The sequence below is a fragment of the Astyanax mexicanus genome, chromosome 5, assembly GCF_023375975.1.
Source record: "Astyanax mexicanus isolate ESR-SI-001 chromosome 5, AstMex3_surface, whole genome shotgun sequence".
In the NCBI taxonomy this organism is placed as follows: Eukaryota; Metazoa; Chordata; class Actinopteri; order Characiformes; family Acestrorhamphidae; genus Astyanax; species Astyanax mexicanus.
The window spans coordinates 51,120,712-51,141,495 of NC_064412.1; positions in this window are offsets into that span (position 1 = coordinate 51,120,712).

A 20,784-nucleotide genomic window follows, 5' to 3' on the forward strand; every position below is an offset into this window, starting at 1 on the left:
TAAAGTTGTTTAGACATATAACATTCATTATTACAATGGAATTACAATTTTATTTATTTATTTTTTTTGTATAAAACCTACTGAAAATTGTTACTTTACAGAGTATACCCCAAAACTTAAACATATAGCAGAGAATCAAAGCTTATTTAAAAGCTCTCCTGTAAGAGCTGTGATTTCCCATGAACTCACATGTTTATGCACAGATTTATTAATCATCCTAAACCATGCCGTATATCTGCATGAGCCTCTGAATGTGGGAGGTACATAAATTGCTCCATAAATTAGGATGCTGAATGATTTAGATCCATATGTTTACTCATTTAACTCCACTATGAAAACAAAATCATAATTTGCTTCTTCTAAAATAAAGGGTAATAAATGAGTTTATCCTGCTTTTGTTGGAGTAACTGCCTCTAGAGAAGACTTTCTACTTGATTTTGGAGCATTGCTTTGAGGATATGATTGCTTTTTGCAAAAAAAAAAAAAAAAAAGAGCATTACCATGCTAGCTACTGACCTCATCCCACATCAATACTGGTTTCATCCAACGACACTGCAATTACTACCACTAATCTGACTAAGCTTGAGCTGTTTTGCAAAGAAGAATGGGCAAAAATGTGTCACTAGTGTAACTGCAGCAAAAGGTGGTTCCACAATTTTTTTAACTAAGAATACTTTTGCACACTGCACTCTTCAGTTTTTTATTTGTAAAAAATAATGTATAAAAATCATGTATAAGTCATGTATAATTTTCTTTCCACTTCACGATTGTATACCGCTTTGTGTTGGTCTTTTACATTCAATTCCAATGAAATATACTGTATTTATGTTTGTGGTTGTAATGTGATAAAATATGAAAATGTTCAAGGGGGTATGAATACTTTTGCAAGCCACTGCACTATATTAACTGAACAGTTCTGTGACAACTAGTATCAACCTTTCAGTATGTCTTAATTTGCAGTGCTGGGAGAGTTTTTTTTTTTCTTTTAAAAAAGAGAAAAGAATCTGTCTATCGTTCCACATGGCAGAGTATTAACCCTTAAAACCCTCGTCTGTCACCATCACAGCCTGGGGTCACGCTCTGCGTCTGGGGGGTTAATCTGACACTTTCCTGTGTTGTAAATTTTCCCAGAGTGAAACCTGTTGTCCAGCACAGCTGTGCGCCACTTATACACCATGATGGAGCCCACCGCCACTGTGCTTCAGCGCGAGGGGGGGAGAGAAACGGCCGAGGATGGTAACGTAAACAGGACAGTCACTTTGAATAAATGGTGGAGGGTCTTAATCCTGCGTGTTTCTGTTTCGCTGCCCATATACGGACAGGAGCGGCTCTTCCCAAGCACAGTACAGCGGGGTTTGGGGGGTGGGGGGACTGTTTACACCCCGCATAATCAAAACGATATGATTTTTTTTGTGAAAATTGTGATAGAACCGTCGAGGGGACATCAATATCACAGACCTCCTCGACTCTGGCAAGTTCAAGAGCAGTGCGAGCAGATGTTTCGGGATGGGGGCTGATCTAGACGCAAACCGGCCTTCATGTCTGGACCGTCTCTCTTTAAGCTGTTTTTGCAATCCACACACACACACACACACACACACACATATGCTAATGTCTCTGGAATGTTATCGATCCTTCAGAACACTTCAGAACTCGCTGGAGAGCGAGAGAGCGAGTATAAACTGATACATGGAGACCTGCCTCTGCTTTTTTCGTCAGTGTAAGGATGAGTTTAGCAGAGCTACTGGTGCTTAGCTTTGGTTGTGGTGTGTTGTAATGGGCCTTTATAGGAATATCAGTGACGCATTTACTGAGAAAAAGGCTTGTGTCTATTCCAGCATCAGTGGAATGAGAGAACAGAGGAAGAATTGAAAAGATCTTTAGTTCTTTTGAGTACTCTTCAAATTATAGGTGTTTAAAAGATTATTTGAGCAATGCCATAGAAAAAACTGTTCTAGTGACCAAAAGAACCATGTTTGTAATGTAAATGTTAAGGGAATGTTAGGAATGCCAATGTTTCTTTATCAATGTATTTTTCATGTATTTTTATGATCCATATACTACACGGTAGAGTATGTAAGGGATCTTGTTATCTGGGGGGACTTAAAATCCGAGAGTACCTCAGGGTAATCATTGTCAACCAGCTGCGGTTACTGCTTTTTACCTTAGTCACACTTTTGTTGAGAGGTAAGTTGGCGTGGAGTGATCAAGATGACACAAAACGAGATAACACAACAGGACACGACAGGAGAAACGATGAGATGAGATAAGACAACTGAAAGAAAAGGACAAGATAAGACAAAAGAAGATGAGAACGCAAGAGATAAAACAAGAGAAGAGAAGACAAGAGATTAAAAGACATGACACAAGACAGGACATAAGACATAACACAAGACACAATAAGACAAGACACTCCAAGACAAGAGACAATATAAAATAAAAGACAACAAGACACATGAAATATGAGATGTGGCACAACACAAGACACGAATGAGATTGGACACAACACAAGACATGCCAAGACACAAGATTTAATACAAGTTAAGACAAGACAATGGACAAGACCGTACAAGACAGAAAAAATTACAAAACAAGACATTAAAAGACATGACATAACACAACAGTGCACAGCAAGATAAAAGACAAGATACAAGACAAGACAAGACAAAACACAAGACAGATTTTCCAAGTTTTGGACTTTTGGAATTGTTTTAGTTGCATTCATTGCTGACTCTTGACGGCTTGTCTAGTTCCTGTGGAGAAGTATCGGCAATAGATTAGTACCTTTTTGTACAGGTAAACATTTTAAGTTGGGGATGAGTAAGGTGGAGTGGTGATCATCCAATATCCTGACATCACCAATGTATACCTGTCAAGTTTTGGATTTGAAATTAAGAACTTTTTTTCTGTGGCCGCTTCAAGCCATCCTACCACCACAACTGAGGTTCAGTAGCATAGTATCACGATGTAGTATGTAGTAAATAATATTATATTAATATATAGTATTTTTATTTCAATGTTTTGTTATGACCCATTGTATTTTCTGCAGTCAGATGGAGTATGTATGATATTGTACATATGTACATAGTATGTATGAGTATCTATTATCATAGTAAGGTGTTTTTTGGCAGGAATGTCCTCTTTCTCCTTGCATCCATCCATCTCTCTGATTGATTGTTCTGGGATTGTTCCCGCTGTCGGCACTAACCTTGGGAGAATTGCAACGTGCAGCAGCCTGGGTGGCAGTTCTCACGAGGTTAGTGACATTTCAGTTTGAAGAGACACAGGAATGTTTTTTTTTTTATTAATTAATATAATATAATACGTGAAATTTGTGGGAAAATACTAATACAGGAGGACGGCAGAAAAGAAGGGTTAAATATGGTAGTTTTCCCAGCCAAAATGGGATACTTGACACACTGTAAACCCATTTGTTGTTTGAACTCAAAAGATTTAAGTCTGTTTTACATAAAATTGGATATTTCTAAACAATACTCAACTATTTTGAGTTAGTTGAACATTTGTGGGCACATATATACATTCAAACTGAGATCTTTGAGTTGAACCAACTTCTAATAACTGAGTTTAGTCTGTTGTCATTGGCAGCTTCTTTTCCATTGGCTTCTGTCACTATCTATTTGCATACTGGGTGTGTCCAACAGTTTCAGACTAACACTCACCATCAGTCTGTAGTGATTCCCTCTGGGCTACCTTAGATATATATTAAGTTATAACTTGATGTTTTAATTTATGCTAACTCAAGTTTTCGTTCCCCATTATTTAAAAAAAAGAATCAAGCAAACCGGCTGCCTTAAAAAAGTTAAGTAAACTCAACTTAACTCAACAGATTTACAGTATAACAAAAATAAAAAACTTCCCCATTAATTGTAATAACTTTGTTTTAAGTTATGCCAACTCAAGTTTTTATTTCCCATTACTTAACTTTTTTAACCCTTGTGTGGTGTTCGGGTCTGTGGGACCCGTTTTCATTTTTCATCAAATGATACAAAAAAAAAAAAAATATTGTTTCTAACTCAAACTCATTGGCATTGGCTCATTTTTTGTGAAAAACATATATCAAAACACATTTTTGATAAACACACACTGTACACCCCCCCCCCCCCCCCCCTTCCACACACACACATTTATATTACATTCAGTATGTTTGGCCAAGAGCTAATAAACATTGCTTCATTTGTAAATTTGAAACTTAACAAATTTTCTACTCATATCTTGAGTTTAATTCATTTTCTTTTACATTTTATTAAAAAAACTAATAAAAAAAAGAGTAGCACTTTTTAAAAGAAATGTAACATAAGAAAGGTAAAGGGCAAATATTAACCATGTAAACTGTTTATATTGCTTGCAATTTAGGTGAAGCAAGCATGTGTAAAGCATTTTAATGTAAAATTGCTTAATTTTGCCGAATTAAATACAAGTAACAAAGTAAACGAGTAACAAAAATATGAACCCCACACAAGGGTTAAGGCAACTGGTTTCCTCAAATTCTTTAAGTAAACTCAACTTATTCAGGCTTACAGTGCAGGTATGCTAATGCTCTCATTACTAAATGCATTTGGATCATCTATAGGTTAAATAGTTCTAAATTTAACAGAAAGCCTTCCCTGGATAGTCGATACAGTTACGCCATCAAAAGCACTATTGGTTTAAGAAAAAAAAAAAAACACTGAATTAAAATGTTTTCCAATACTTATGCACATGTTTGTTTCTCTATATTAAAAATAGTGTTCCTTGTAAAACTAAGGGTGGAAGAAGTTCTTATATGTCATCACATAAGGAATCCTTTGAATGACCTACAGTATATTTAAGTCTAAATATGTGATCTATAGTGGGGGATAAGTACAGAGGCAGGAGAGTGTTTATGCTGCAGCTGATTGGTTGGTAACGAGGTGTGGAAAAGTAATTTATTATCCTATATAGTATAAAAGTTGTTATGGAATCTGTTAGAATCATCTGTATCTGCGTGATTTAGTCGTGTGCAGGACCTGGTCACTTTGTCTACAGGTCTGGTGTTCGTGGACGGAGCTGCTGCAGTAAAATATAACTGTCCTCTATTTTTACTGGGAAATGACTTCAGACAGGTGAAGGTAATACAGCAGCAGGTGAAATCTTCATTAAAAGGTGAAATGAGGGGAAGATAAATACCCTTTCTTGCAGTCTGTGTTAATGATAAAGGCAGGAGGAGGTAATGAAGGTCAGCTTACACTTTATGACCCTTTATTCAGCTACATTTGCCAACTCCATCTTACAATGGCAGACATCCCATCCAGCAGAAACTCATTTCAGGGAGGTAGCAAAAAAAAAAAAAACATTACTTTAAGCACAATCATATAATGATATGTTTTTTTCAGCTGTCTAAATAAATATACATAGAGTGGTAAAAGCAGGACATCAATAGAGCAGCATAGCTAGCAGCTAGTATGTACAAGATTAGCTATAGCAGTGAAAGAATGGCTTTTGGTATATAAGAATGGTATATATATATACCATATTTATATTATCATTTATATTACGTTCCAGAACTAAACTGAACTGATATTTTACAAAACGGAGAGTTTTAGTGTATATCCGAACAACAGAGAACTCTGATTGGTCTCTGGACTGAACACAATAACAGGCCAATCAGGTCTATCATATATACAGTTGTGGTCAAAAGTTTACATACACTTGTAAAAAAACATAATGTTATGGCTGTCTTGAGTTTTCAATAAGTTCTACAACTCTTATTTTTCTGTGATAGAGTGATCGGAACACATACATGTTTGTCACAAAAAACAGTCATAAAATTTGGTTCTTTCATAAATTTATTATGGGTCTGCTGAAAATGTCACCAAATCTGCTGGGTCAAAAATATACATACAGCAACAAAATTTGTCAATTTTGGTGATGTAGCGAGTTGTGTCAATCAAATTAGCTTCATGTCATGGCCTCTTCACTTCTTGTAAGTGATTCTGATTGACTACAGCTGTTGATTTCTCATGAGCCCATTTAAATAGGGCTCATTTGACCCAGTGATTAGACTCAGTTACAAAAGCTACAATGGGAAAGTCAAAGGAACTCAGTGTGGATCTGAAAAAGCGAATTATTGACTTGAACAAGTCAGGGAAGTCACTTGGAGCCATTTCAAAGCAGCTACAGGTCCCAAGAGCAACTGTGCAGACAATTATACGCAAGTATAAAGTGCATGGAACAGTTGTGTCACTGCCACGATCAGGAAGAAAACGCAAGCTATCACATGCTGCCGAGAGGAGATTGGTCAGGATGGTCAAGAGTCAACCAAGAATCACCAAGAAGCAGGTCTGCAAGGATTTGGAAGCTGATGGAACACAGGTGTCAGTCTCCACAGTCAAGCGTGTTTTACATCGCCATGGACTGAGAGGCTGCTGTGCAAGAAAGAAGCCCTTGCTACAGAAAAGGCACCTTAAGACTCGGCTGAAGTTTGCTGCTGATCACATGGACAAAGATAAAACCTTCTGGAGGAAAGTTCTCTGGTCAGACGAAACAAAAATTGAGCTGTTTGGCCACAACACCCAGCAATATGTTTGGAGGAGAAAAGGTGAGGCCTTTAATCCCAGGAACACCATGCCTACTGTCAAGCATGGTGGTGGTAGTATTATGCTCTGGGGATGTTTTGCTGCCAGTGGAACTGGTTCTTTGCAGAAAGTAAATGGGATAATGAAGAACGAGGATTACCTCCAAATTCTGCAGGAAAACTTAAAACCATCAGCCCGAAGGTTGGGTCTTGGGCGCAGTTGGGTGTTCCAACAAGACAATGACCCAAAACACACATCAAAAGTGGTAAAGGAATGGCTAAACCAGGCTAGAATTAAGGTTTTAGAATGGCCTTCCCAAAGTCCTGACTTAAACCCCATTGAGAACATGTGGACAGTGCTAAAGAAACGGGTTCATGCAAGAAAACCATCACATTTAGCTGAACTGCACCAATTCTGTCAAGAAGAGTGGTCAAACATTCGACCTGAAGCTTGCCAGGAGCTTGTGGATGGCTACCAAAAGCGCCTAGTTGCCGTGAAAATGGCCAAGGGACATGTAACCAAATACTAATGTTGCTGTATGTATATTTTTGACCCAGCAGATTTGGTGACATTTTCAGCAGACCCATAATAAATTTATGAAAGAACCAAATTTTATGACTGTTTTTTGTGACAAACATGTATGTGTTCCGATCACTCTATCACAGAAAAATAAGAGTTAGAGAACTTATTGAAAACTCAAGACAGCCATAACATTATGTTTTTTTACAAGTGTATGTAAACTTTTGACCACAACTGTAATTTAAGAATCAAGCAATATGTGTGAGAATCACACATTAGTCACAGGAGAGGTGGGATGTCTGCCATAGATTTACTACTTGGCTACTGTGTACAGTGGTATGAACAAGTATGGACATCCCTGATAATTTTCATATTTTTTTTTTCTTTATAAATCATTGGTTCGAATCAGCAATTTCAGTTAAATATATCATATAGCAGATGAACACAGTAATATTTTAGAAGTGAAATGAAGTTTATAAGATTTACAGAAAGTGTGCAATATTTACCTTTTAGTAATTTAGGCAGGTGCATAAATTTGGGCACCCCAACAGAAAAAAATACATCACTATTTTTACAAAAATAACAGCCTCTAAATGCTTTCTATAGCTTTCAATGACAGATCAACATTGCGTGTTCAATTGTTTTAAAGTATTTGTTGTAAAATTGGTTATAAAGAAAGTTACTAATATACAGCTCTGGAAAAAAATATAAGACTTTGATTTCATTTTACCTAATTGAAAACCTCTGATATATAATCAAGAGGAAGATGAAAGCAAGCTTCATCTTCTGCTTGAATTTTTGCACCAGGAGCGGCATAAAGTTACCCAAAAGCAGTGTGTAAGACTGGTGGAGGAGAACATGCCAAGATGCATGAAAACTGTGATTAAAAACCAGGGTTATTCCACCAAATATTGATTTCTGAACTCTTAACACTTTATGAATATGAACTTGTATTCTTTGCATTATTTGAGGTCTGAAAGCTCTGCATCTTTTTTGTTATATCAGCCATTTCCCATTTTCTGCAAATAAATGCTCTGAATTACAATATTTGTGTTTGGAATTTAGGAGAAATGCTGTCTGTAGTTTATAGAATAAAACAACAATGTTCATTTTACTCAAATATATACCTATACATAGCAAAATCAGAGATTCAGAAACTGAAGTGGTCTATTCATTTTATTTTTTTCCAGAGCTGTATAATATATATGGACAAAATATAAAATCTATTTTAAAATCTACAAAGGAGTGGTACAGCAAAGCATGTTAAGAAAGCCTGGCCTGATACAGTTTCTTTGATCTGAAGTGTTGTGTAGCATATAAACCAAGACTACTCAAAAATAAAGCAGAACTAGAGACCAAGCAGAATGAAAAACAGACCATCTGATTGATAGTCACAAACTGTAGACCTTGAACACTCTCAGTAAGTGGTCTGGACACTCCTCTCAGACTGGACGCAGAGTGTGAGCTTCTGTTATTGAGATTGGAGGAAAAGGCTGAGGGCTCCTCTGGGAGGTTTAAAGTGAACGTGTCTGAGGAATCTAACCATTATGCCAACAGGAGCTACTTCATCACCTCCCTGTCCCATTTCCACCAACACACACGCACTCTCCCGCAAATACCAGCTGCCGGGACTGCGGGGGAAAAAACAGTGCCGCTTTCATCCAGGCTAATGGGTTTGAGGTTTCTTCTCGCTCTCGTAATTTTCTAGACATAAACACATAAATAAGTGGAGTTATGTTACAATATTTACACTCGACACAGCTACAGAGAAGTGCTGGGGGAGTGAGAGTGGATATTTGCTGGGTGTTAAATCAGTTTAAAGAGCTGAGGACACAGGTTAATGCACGCCACCAGGGGAGAGCCACCAGGAGAGAGCTTCTGATGCTTTCATCATCTGAGATCTGTGTGTTTATGCTGTAGACTGTATCTGGGGACAGATCAGAGCAAATTACCCATGAGGCCTAGCCATGGACACAGCCTGTGTTCAACTTAAATCTCCCTTCTGGAGTTATAATGCCAGTTTCGCTAAGTCTCAGAGCTTATACTCAATCAATAAGCATCATATAACCATGCAGAGCTGTTATCTTATGCCAAATACATCCCAGGACAATAACTATTAGCTAATATTGTGTTAATGGAGAAGCATCTAAGCAAACAGTAAACTTAGTAAAAAGTAATTCTTAAAAAAACAAAACATCTTTCAAATTAAAACGAGTGCTGTATGTTAATCTACACAGATTTCTGTCCTTAAAAAATATTTTTTTGTTTATTTGAGTGAGTTAAATTCTTCCATTTATTTACATTAAGGTTAGATTTCCAATATATTGTGTAAGGATGAGTTTTCAGCACTAAGGCTAAGTGCAGCAGCATTAGCATTAGCTGCTAACTGCAGCACCGCCCGATAGCGCCAGACTGAGGAACCCTGAGTGTTGCGGTAACCCAGGGCGCTATCAGCTAGTGAATCATGTCACATTGGTTGTTTTAACACAGCAAACACGCAGACTACAGTCTGATAAACTCGCCTATATATACGCAATTAGCAATCAGCGGCTAATGCTGCTGCACCCAGCCTTAGTGCTGGAGAAACTTCACTGAAAACTCACTCAAGTACGTAACACCGTTCTTCAGCAGAGTGGCTTTACTGCTCCTTATTACCTGACTAGTAGAATTCAGACATAAGGTGCACTGTTGATTTTTGGGAAAATTTTAGGATTATTCTATAAATTATTAATGTCGCTCTGCCACTCAAAGATCACAACTTATACAGGTGGGTGTTGCTTCCCAAGATGTCCCCATGATACATAGTCCAGTGTTAGAAGGTGTTTAAAGGCAGGGTTAACACACTTCCCCACGCTCATGTGATATCCAGAGCCAATAAGGTCCGAGCTGCAGAGAACCGTGGTGCACCTCATCTCCACATGACCCACTTCCACAGGCCGTCCAGTTCTCTCTGGTGTACTGGTATCCTGTTAGTGTTTGTGGAACAGGGAGGAAGTATTGCATTGCAGGGAAACGTGAAAAGCAGATCACACAGGCCAGGAAAGGCTCGCACGGCCACGCAAGCTCTCCCGCCCAGGCTGAGCGCTCGGCAACAAAGCAGCCTCTTCTTCTCCACGGGGAGCATCAATCAAACGCCGTGCTTCGCTGGCCGAGAGGTGGGTCGCGGAACAGCGGCTCCGTCACACACAGACTCACCGAGGCCTCCTCCGCCCCGCATTACTGACATTTTTAGCTTTGAACTGTACGCGGCCTCTGCTCCCTGAGGAGGTAACACAAATACACAAAATATCTGACCCCACCGTCGCCTTCAACCTCCGGCCTCCCTCTGCCGTGGGATACGCTGCTCCTAATGCGAAGCAAAAATATTAGAGAATATTGGGTATTGGGTACTGATGGGCATGGTGGTCTGGAAGTATCTGGTGTATTGCTATCTTGGCAACAGAAAACACAATTGCTCCACTGACTGAACAAAAAAGCCTAGACAACAGTCAACCGTCAGACGTTTATTGCTATCTTGGCAACACCGATGCACCAAGGGCTCTCAGTGCACATACACACAGGTTTGTTACACACACACACACACACACACAGCAGAGCTCAACAAAATTAAGCAACATTGTTGTTCCCATAAATGGAAAAGAGCAGGTACGTTTTCTCTGCTGCTTGTGCAGTAACAATAAACTTAGATCTTGAAATTAAGCTCAGAATTAGTAAGTTAAGAATACACATATAAGAATAAAGTTATTCAGTTTTTTTTACAATAATAAAATAAAATGTATGTTCAGTAAGGCAAATGATTATATTCAATTAATATTGAAGAATTATATGCAAAATATTTATAGCAGTAAAATATAGGGCCCTATTTTAGCAATCTATAGTGCACCAATTATCAAATGCGTATCATGCAGCTGTATTAAGGGCGTGCAGATGTGTCTTCTCTTAATTAATCATGGGTGTGTTTTGGCCATAACGTGAAATAAACCAATCAGTGTGCCAGTTGCGATTCCTTTTAAGAGGCAGGTGAGCTCTGACTTTGGCGCATTTGTATCCTAACAGCATTGTGCTTTTGTGCGTCTCAGCAGAGGATACTAACCTGTGAGCTCATTTAAGGAAACAGCAATGTTATTTTATTCTTTATTCTGTTTATTGTTAAATTAAAAGTCAGGTTTTGTGCACAGCAGTGCATCCGTGCGTGTCTGTGCGTTTAAGGAGCAGGGGTGTACGAGCGCTGGGAGCACCTTTAGGAATAATCTCTAATGATTGACTGTTGTCTGGGTTCAGTTCAGTCAGTGGAGCACCTGTGATTTTTGCTGCCAAAATAGCAACATGCCAGAAATTTACCTGAACACACCTCGCTTCCAGACCATCACACCCATCAGTGTTTAGATTTATTCCTGAACTCGGACACTATTCTACTGTTGACGGGGTGTAAGATAGCAAAAAACATTGTGACGAGCCTTGCACAGGATGTATGATAGGGCACATAGAGTTTTCCCAAATTTACCTGAGGCAGTATAGGTGATCCTTTGCCCCTGCACATCTGCTTTAGCTTTCAGCTGACTGACTGCCCGTTGTGTATCCACCAGTGTGAGTCTGTGTGTGTGATGGTATTGGTGGACGTGGGTACAGCATCTGGTAGTGCTTAGGGCCTCTAAGATGGAGCGGGTAGTGGGGTGGGGGTGGGGGTTCTGGTGTTTTGGGGCATCCAGAGAGCGGCCTGGGCAGAAACACAGCAGAGCTCTGCCACAGAATAACAAACCAGAATAAAGGCTGGTCCTGATGGAACATCTGGCCTGTGTTTCTGGCAGAGACCCTGGCGCTGGCACTGTGGACGGGGCCTCTGTGTAAGTGTGAGTTAAAATAAGCACCAGCTTTTTCAGAGGGTTGTTTGATTTTCAATATGAGAGTACAAATGTTTAAATCCTAAATTATATTACAGAGGTTTAAACAGAATATTGTGCAGAGCTTATCATACTGCTGATCCAGATCTTCTTCTGAAGTCAGATACGAGGCATTTTCCAGAGTCGTTGTTAATTTCCAAATAAACCTTCAAAAGCACATTCTTACAGTGATAGAGTGGCCAGTTTTTCCCTTTTATCCCATACTGTATGTAGTAGAGCAAACAAGATAAACGTGACAGACCATACCGCACCAGTCACAGTACCACACACAAGTTTGGAGACACCTTCCTACATTTTCTCTATATTATTAATGAAGAGTAAAGTGATCCAGACTATGAAGGAACACATAAGGAATCATGTAATAACTTAAAAGTATTAAGCAAATCTCTGAAAAATACTCTGTGAAGGAGCTCTTATCTGCAGTGCTGTTAACTTGTGGTTTCTGAGGCTGGTAACTCTGATTAGCTTTTCCAGTACAACAGAGGGAACGGTCCTGATGAGGGCCAGTTTTATCATAACGTTTGTAATGATCTTTGCAACTGTTCTTGAAATGTTTCGAATTGACTGACCTTTATTTCTTATAGTATTTTTCATTAAGTATGTTATTATTTGGAAGTAGTTTGGATTAGAATAATTAGATTATTTTAGATCATTTGTCAATATACAGCTAAATCAGTTTCTCTGATTTGGCTGTTTATAGGTATATGTTTAATTAATTATACTTAATTAAAATGGACATTGTTGTTTTTTTCTATAAACTACGGACAACATTTCTTCTAAATTCCAAATGAAAATATTGTCATTTAGAGCATTTATTTGCAGAAAATGAGAAATGGCTGAAATAACAAAAAAGATATAGAGCTTTCAGACCTCAAATAATGCAAAGAAAACAAGTTCATATTCATATAGCTTTAAGAGTTTAGAAATCAGTATTTGGTGGAATAACCCTGGTTTTTTAATCACAGTTGTCATGCATATTGGTATGTTCCCCACCAGTCTTACACACTGCTTTTGGACAACTTTATGCTGCTTTATTCCTGGTGCAAAAAATCAAGCAGTTCAGTTTGGTTTGATGGCTTGTGATCATTCATCTTCTTCTTGATTATATTTCAGAGGTTTTCAATTTGGTAAAATCAAAGAAACTCATCATTTTTAAGTGGTCTCTTATTTTTGTTCCAGAGCTGTACATCCATTCTTGCAGCTTTTTTTGCCTGCTACACAAAATCTAAAGAATTGTTTCTGACTTATATTTGTAGATTTGAGTTTGTAGTTACTTGTTAAAAACAAATCTCACACTTCTGAAGACCTCACACTAAATCCTGAGATTCATCAGCTTCCAGATCTGCTCTGATGTGTATTATTAGCTCCTTGTCGTCACCTTGCGGATGCAGTGTTTGTGGGATCTCCAGCATTTGGTCCACATCTGGAGTTCAGGCGTTAGTTCTGTGGAGATGAGCCTGTTGAAAGCACTGTGTGGCCCAGAGTGGATGACCTCACAGTGTGGCGGACCCACTGCTCAGTGACTCAGAGTCACTGCATATAATCATATAATAAAAGAGATTTACTAACCATTAAAAAAGTGGAGCTACAATATTGAGACTGAAATAAAGTATGTATGACATTTGATCAATTTCATGGTGTTCACAATATTACATTTAACTAAAAACAAAATAAAATCACTAATCACAAATCTTTTTTTTACTATTTTATTTCTAATTTCTCGCAATTTAGCTAAGGCAATTGTCCCACCCATTCAGCTGCTACTCAGCTGTAAATCCCCAATCACTAGTGATGCCAAAACACAAGGAGGGTGAAGACTAGCACATGCCTCCTCCAACACATGTGAAGTCAGCCACCATCTCTTTTTGAACTGCTGCTGATGCAGCATTGCTGAGTAGCATCACAGTGCTCGGAGGAAAGCGCAGCGACTTGGTTACGATACATCAGCTCACAGACGCCTTGTGCTGATCGACATCACCCTTTAGAGCGATAAGGGGAAAGAGCACCATCTTCCTACCCAGAGAGAGCAAGACCAGTTGTGCTCTCTCGGGGCTCTGGCAGCTGATGGCAAGATGCATGTAGAGGATTCGAACCAGCGATCTCCTGATCATAATGGCAGCGTTTATACCGCTGAACTATTTAAAAAAAACTTTTACTTTAAGTATTCTGTCTCTTATAAGAAGCTTGTATGGGTGATGGATGACGAGGAGCTGATCAATAATCTGAATTTATTTGATGATAATATCCATAAAACAAAGTCAGATTGTCTTTAGTCATACTGTGTGACTCCATAATGATCCACCTGACTCAATTCAGACTCAAGCCCAAGTCATGTGACTTGAATCCACTAATTAGAATCGGTGTCCAAATACTAATGGAGTATTTGTTTGTGAGGTAGACTTGTGTAATGTGTTTTAATGTGTGTGGTTTATAGATAGTGTGTTATGTGGATGTTAATTTTTCGAAGTGCACAAGCACATGGTATGAAATGTGTGTGTGTTGGATTGTATACGTGTGTGTTTTGGCATGGCTTAAAGTGACGGGGCTGTAATTGTGCGGCTGTATAGGTTTCAGCGCTGGATTCTGTCCAGTGTTTCCAGTCATAAAGAGCGAAGCCCTCTTCCTCCCCAGCAAAATCTACGTCCAGCAGCCCAGCGCCACAATCAAAACACCGTCAGCAACTCAGCAGAATCAAACTGCCTTTATTGATACTGGCTGCCAGAGCGAATGCAGTAAATTTCAAACCCCATGCAGACTGTAGCACCAGCGCTAATCTTAGCCTTTCACACATGTGTCCTATTTTATATATGAACGTGGCCTGGCCAGGAGAACGCAGAGTTTAACCTGCAGGCAGGGGTTCAGGACTTTCTGAATCAGGGCCAACGGTGTGGAAACAATATCCCTTTCAGTTTATTATTATTATATTAAGTTGCTGATATCATATCACTTTATTAAATCATTTTATTTGTACATTTTTCCCTATTTTCTCCCCAATTTTACTCAGCTAATTACCCAACCCATTTATTAGGACTACCCCTATCACTAGTGAAGCCCCAACACACCAGACAAGGCAAGGCAAGTTTATTTATATAGCACCTTTCATACACAATGGTCATTCAAAGTGCTTTACAGATTAGAAAATGCAAAGAGAAGTCAAATTACAAATACATGTAACAATACAAATGGAAATAAAAGAATAAATTACGAATAAAGCATGGATAAAACATTATTCAAACATGATTAAAACAAAGAGAAGTCAAATTAAAAACATGTAAAAGAACAATGTTAAAATAAAATAAAAAAGTAATGTAAATACAAGACTTTATAATTAAAATAATATTCAAGTAATGAAAAAATTAGTAACAAAAATCAATATAACAATGTGCACAGCAGAAAAGTTACACAGTGTGAAAAGCACAGCTAAACAGATGTGTCATCAGCATTTTCTTAAAAGAGGTTACAGTTTGAGCGCACCTCACAGCTTCTGGAAGTTTATTCCAACTAACTGCAGCATATTGTCTGCAGTTAGTCTTCACACGCCTCCTCTGATACAGGTGAAGTCAGCCACAGCATCATTGCCGAGTAGCATCACAGATGCCTTGTGTTGATCAACATCACCCTTTTGAGTGATGTGGGGAGAGAGAGTGCCATCTACCCATCTGAAGGAAGTCTTTAAAGCATTTTAAGTCTTTAAAACATATGGTTATGTTATAAAATATTACATTGCAGATGTTCAGTCTTATGTGATGTGTGAGCGTAAAGAACCTTTAAATGTTTTAAAAAAAACTTTCTCTTAATATCTGAAATATGTTAAAATCTGAAGTTTGTTCACACTATTTCTTTATACATATCTTTTACAAATATTATTTGTGGAACCAATAGTTTGTTCTCACTGAAAGTAAAGGGAACATCAACATTTATTACACATTTATTACAAATAATTTCTTCTTTTGTCAGTGTTTGAGATTTTTTGTTGCTTACCTTTTGTTGTAGTTCTCATTTTCAATATTACTTTTTATTTAGCTCTCGTTCCTTTTACAAATAATCTTTGTGGAACCAATAGTTTGTTCTCACTGAAGGGAACATCAAAATCACTCTCAACTCTCAATCTCATCTTGTATCCAGGTTAGAGGCTCCAACAGGGTACACCTTTAAAATCAACTGTTTTGACCTCTGTTCTATTGCATCACTCAAAAAACTCTTTATAGTAACTTTAAGGGTGTAAATATTCTATTTTAAGCTTGTGAAGTAGTTCAGCTCAAACTATATTAGAGCCAGCCAAGAGTACCTGAGTCCCGAGATCAGTTAAAGGATTAAAGAATGAGGATCTGGGTGAATAAAGGCCTGAAGATAAAGCCATAAACAACATAACAGAACAAAACAGAACATTTTATCCCTCTATGATCTAATCATCTAACATTATAAACCCTGAACAACTAGAGCGTTTGGAGAGGAGATGATATAAAAAGAGAGACTGGAGGTAAATCTGTCTGATTTCTGGACTAAATAAAACCCCAGCGTCAGTGACGTGATCCTGTGAGATAGACTGAAGGTTTGGGCTCGGGTTGAGGTGACGTCATGTTTCCGTAGCTGTGCACCCCCGTGGTGGTCAGATCGTGGACTGGTCAGTTCAGAAGTGGAGATGATGATGTCACCTGAAGATCATTTCAGCTCTCCTGGAGACGGTTAACCTCTGTTTTCTCTCACTTTTCTCTCTTTCGGGCGCTCTCGCAGTTTTACTGCAGTACGTGCTGCTATTCAAACACACGGTGAGGTCAGCAGTGCCTCACAGGGGCCTTTAATGTGTGTGTGTGTGTGTGTGTGTTTGTAAAAGAGTGTGTGTGTGTGTTCCTTTCACACAATAATTCTATATACAAATACTGTATAAAGCACTTCTGGAAACTATTATTTGCTACATAGCAAAAAAAAATTGGGACACCTGTTATTCATTGTCCCAAAATCAGATATTAGAAAAAAAGGAGACGTAATAACTGTCTTTGTCTGTATTGTCTAGATTAGGCTTAGTACTAGATTTTAAAACATTACTGTGAGAATTTGATTGCACCGAGACACAAAGGGTGCTTTTCCATGGTTCCCAAACAGTTCTGTGCTTTTCCAATGCAAAATCACAGGTTTTTGGCCTGTGATGTGAGCAGCCAAGGGGCGTGGCATTTAAGCATCACAAAAAAAGGCATTGAAAGTAACCCCTGACCATTGTTTCCGGTTTGTGGAACACGCCCACATTCACATACGTAGTGAAAGACTCCTTACATTTACATTTACATTTAAGGTATTTAGCAGACGCCCTTATCCGGAGCGACTTACAACAGTGCTTCAATGTTACTTTAAAGAACAAAGCTAGTTTGTAGACTAGGATCAAGAGATACACAGAGCTTGATCATGTTTAGAACCCTAGGAAATTTATTTTTTTTTTTTCCTTAAAGCAGTTGAAGAACTTTGATGGTGGAAAAACGCTCTTTTACTTCTTTTCCACCATCAAAGTTCTTCAACTGCTTTAAGGAGTCTTGAACCAGTTCCATTTGAGATTATAAGAACTGTGGTGCTTTTCAGCAAACCAGTTCACATTTCCACCAGTTTTAGTGAAACTGGTTCCTGCTGTGAACAAACTTTCCTGGCTTTGGAATCTACTTTTGTTGTTGGAAACGCAGCGAACCAGTTCTAAATTAGGATCGTGAACCTAAACTGTGCTGGTTCCATGTTGGTGGAAAAGCACCTAAAATAAACTTTAGGGGCAGTATTAGGTGACGGTCCATCGTCCACCCGTCCTTTATTATTATTATTATTATTATTATTATTATTATTATTATTATTATTATTATTATTATTATTATTACATGCAAGTACTTGCATGCATGTGCCAAGTTCAATCTCTATAAATACGTACATACATTTTAAACGTCTGTAACTCAAAGCTTTATTTGCTGAATTTAACAGTTATAAAAATTGCCATAAGCTTTGTATATGCCTCTTGACAATATTTTAAATTCAGTAAATAATTTAATCTGGAACAAAACCTAATTTCTTTACTTTGAATTTTTGAAAAATGTGACAATTCAGGCTGCTCTTAATGTACATTTCTTAAAATATTGTCATTTAGAGCATTTATTTGCCGAAAATGAGAAATGGCTGAAACAACAAAAAAGATGCAGATCTTTCAGACCTCAAATAATGCAAAGAAAACAAGTTCATATTCATAAAGTTTTAAGAGTACAGAAATCAATATTAGGTGGAATAACCCTGTTTTTTAATAACAGTTTTCATGCATCTTGGCATCATGTTCTCCTCCACCAGTCTTACACACTGCTTTTGGATAACTTTATACCTTCACTCCTGGTGCAGAAATTCAAGCAGTTCAGCTTGGTTTGATGGCTTGTGATCACCCATCCTCCTCTTGATTATATTACAGAAGTTGTTTTAATTTGGTATAAATCATCTTTTTTCCTTCTTGTTTTAAATTTGGTCCCTAAAAAAAAAGCATAAACTCCTCAAACCTGTGCGTCTCTTCAGGCGTATATTGTGAGGTATGCATGCGCTCACCAAGCCACATCTCCACATGGTCTGCATCACATAATGACCCGACCCTGGAGACCCCTCATAACTGCACAGTTATGCATCCAGAGCCAATCCTAACACATTATTAATGCATATGTTGTTGCGGGACAATGTCTACAACACTGGGAGTGCTTACGGTGTGTAATAAGGAAGATTTATAGATATTGGAAGACAGGCCGTATAGAAGGAATCAGAGCCAAGGGCTGCGTTGACTGCTCCCGACAGAGTAGACCATATACGGATATCATGAGAGGATTAGGGCTCTCTTTTTAGGTTTAAAAAAAGAGGTGTACAGACAAGTAGGTTTCAGAAAGATTATAAGAATTTATTTTTTTTATTCATATATGTATGTTTTATATATACAGGACATTCACATAGCATGCATATTTACAGCGCAGTTTATTTACAAACAAAAAAAACTAAAGAAAAAGCTTCACATACCACCAGAATGACATTAACAACAAGAACAACAAGAAAACAAGAAAAACAATAAAAAAGCTGCAGAAACTGATTGGACGCCTTTTTCACATTTATAGCCGATTTTGGAGGCTGATTTTTCCTCCAATAGCTGAAAAGAATAAACTGATATGGAGGGAATTTAATATTCAAATGTTTGATATTTGATATGAGAATAAAACATCCAGCCTTTAGTGATCATTAGACATGTGACGTACACAGACATGCCAAAAGTCATGGGACAGGTGTATAAAAATTTTGAAAATATAAATTGTTACATCAGGGGATGACTTCTCAATCTCAGACAGACATCCCAAGCTGCAAAAAAAAAAAAAAAAAAATCATTTATTATTTTTATCCCCTCGTTCTAGATTCCCTTGTTCTAGATTTATGTGATTTATGCGGGCATCAGGAAGCCATTATTGATATCGTCGCTGTCCAATGAAAAACACTTATCTCCAAAACAGCAACTTTACAGGAGAGAGCAAAAACCTTGTATACTTTCAATGGAAGTCGATGTAAAAAGAGTTTATTTTAGGTCATTTTGAAGAGTTCCTATTGGTCCGTTCATCAAGAAATTTTGGCACAGTGTAAGCGACAGTTTATCTATTCAAATTATGTAGTAAACTAAAAATCGAATCAAAAATGGGGATAAGTGTTTTTCATAGGACAGCGACGATATGCGGTAGACTCCCGCATCTTCCGGGAGACTTGGGACGTCTGCTATCATGTGAGTGAGGCTAAAAAAACTGAACAACGTGTTCATGGCAAGCCGATGTGAATTATCGCAGTTTAAGCCTGATAGACCTGATAGTGGGTACCCAAAAAGAAGAACAATGGGTGGTAATGATGGTGACCGGCAGCTTCTGGCTAGAACCGTCCATGCGTACAGACAAGCGACTCAGCAGATATCAGCAGAAATCATGCCCACATATCCCACAGCTCAGTGCAGTGTTCCTTAGTTTCCACGGGGCATGGCAAAAGTCATGGGATACAATACACACATTCCTATCCTAAGACTTTTGGCATGTCGTTGTACGTAATGGAGATAAATCACGAAAAACGAAACATACCATACTTCTCTAAAGTATTCACCCCTACAATCATAATCGCACATACCGTCAAGCATGTTCACATGTTCATACACGCTCTAACACTCTACAGCACACACACACACACACACACACTTGCGACACAGCTACACTGCTGAGGTAGATATAACAGCCAGCATTCAGACAAGGAGAGCGTACAACCATATATATGGTTATATACGGATTTAGAACATTCTAGAAATGTCCTACTGATACTGATGTTGACTATATATAGGATAGGGAATGAATAGGAAATGGATAGATACTCACTCTATGTAGGTGTAAAGTTATAGAAAGTGTGGCCTACAGGTTATCATATGCCTCAGAAGAAGGTATACATGGACATAAGTATCGGGACACAGTCTCATTAGTTTGAATTGTTTCTTCTGCAAATTAAAGGTATTAAACATAGTTTAATATGCCTAACCTTTTTTTTTTTTTGCCTGGATAAAGGATTCTTCCCTATGAAAAAAGTAATCTTATACTTGGTTCTGTTTGTAAAAAGAGAGTATAGTCAGAAAACTGCACCACAAATCAATTGGACGTTCTGGAAAAAAATATGTTTAAACTAAATATGAATTAGTTTCTTGGCAAATTAATTCAACAGTAAAATATTTTTGATTTACTTCATAAATCACTGTTTGCTCCAATACTTTTGGCCGGCACTGTAATCATCAGTGTAGCAGTTGG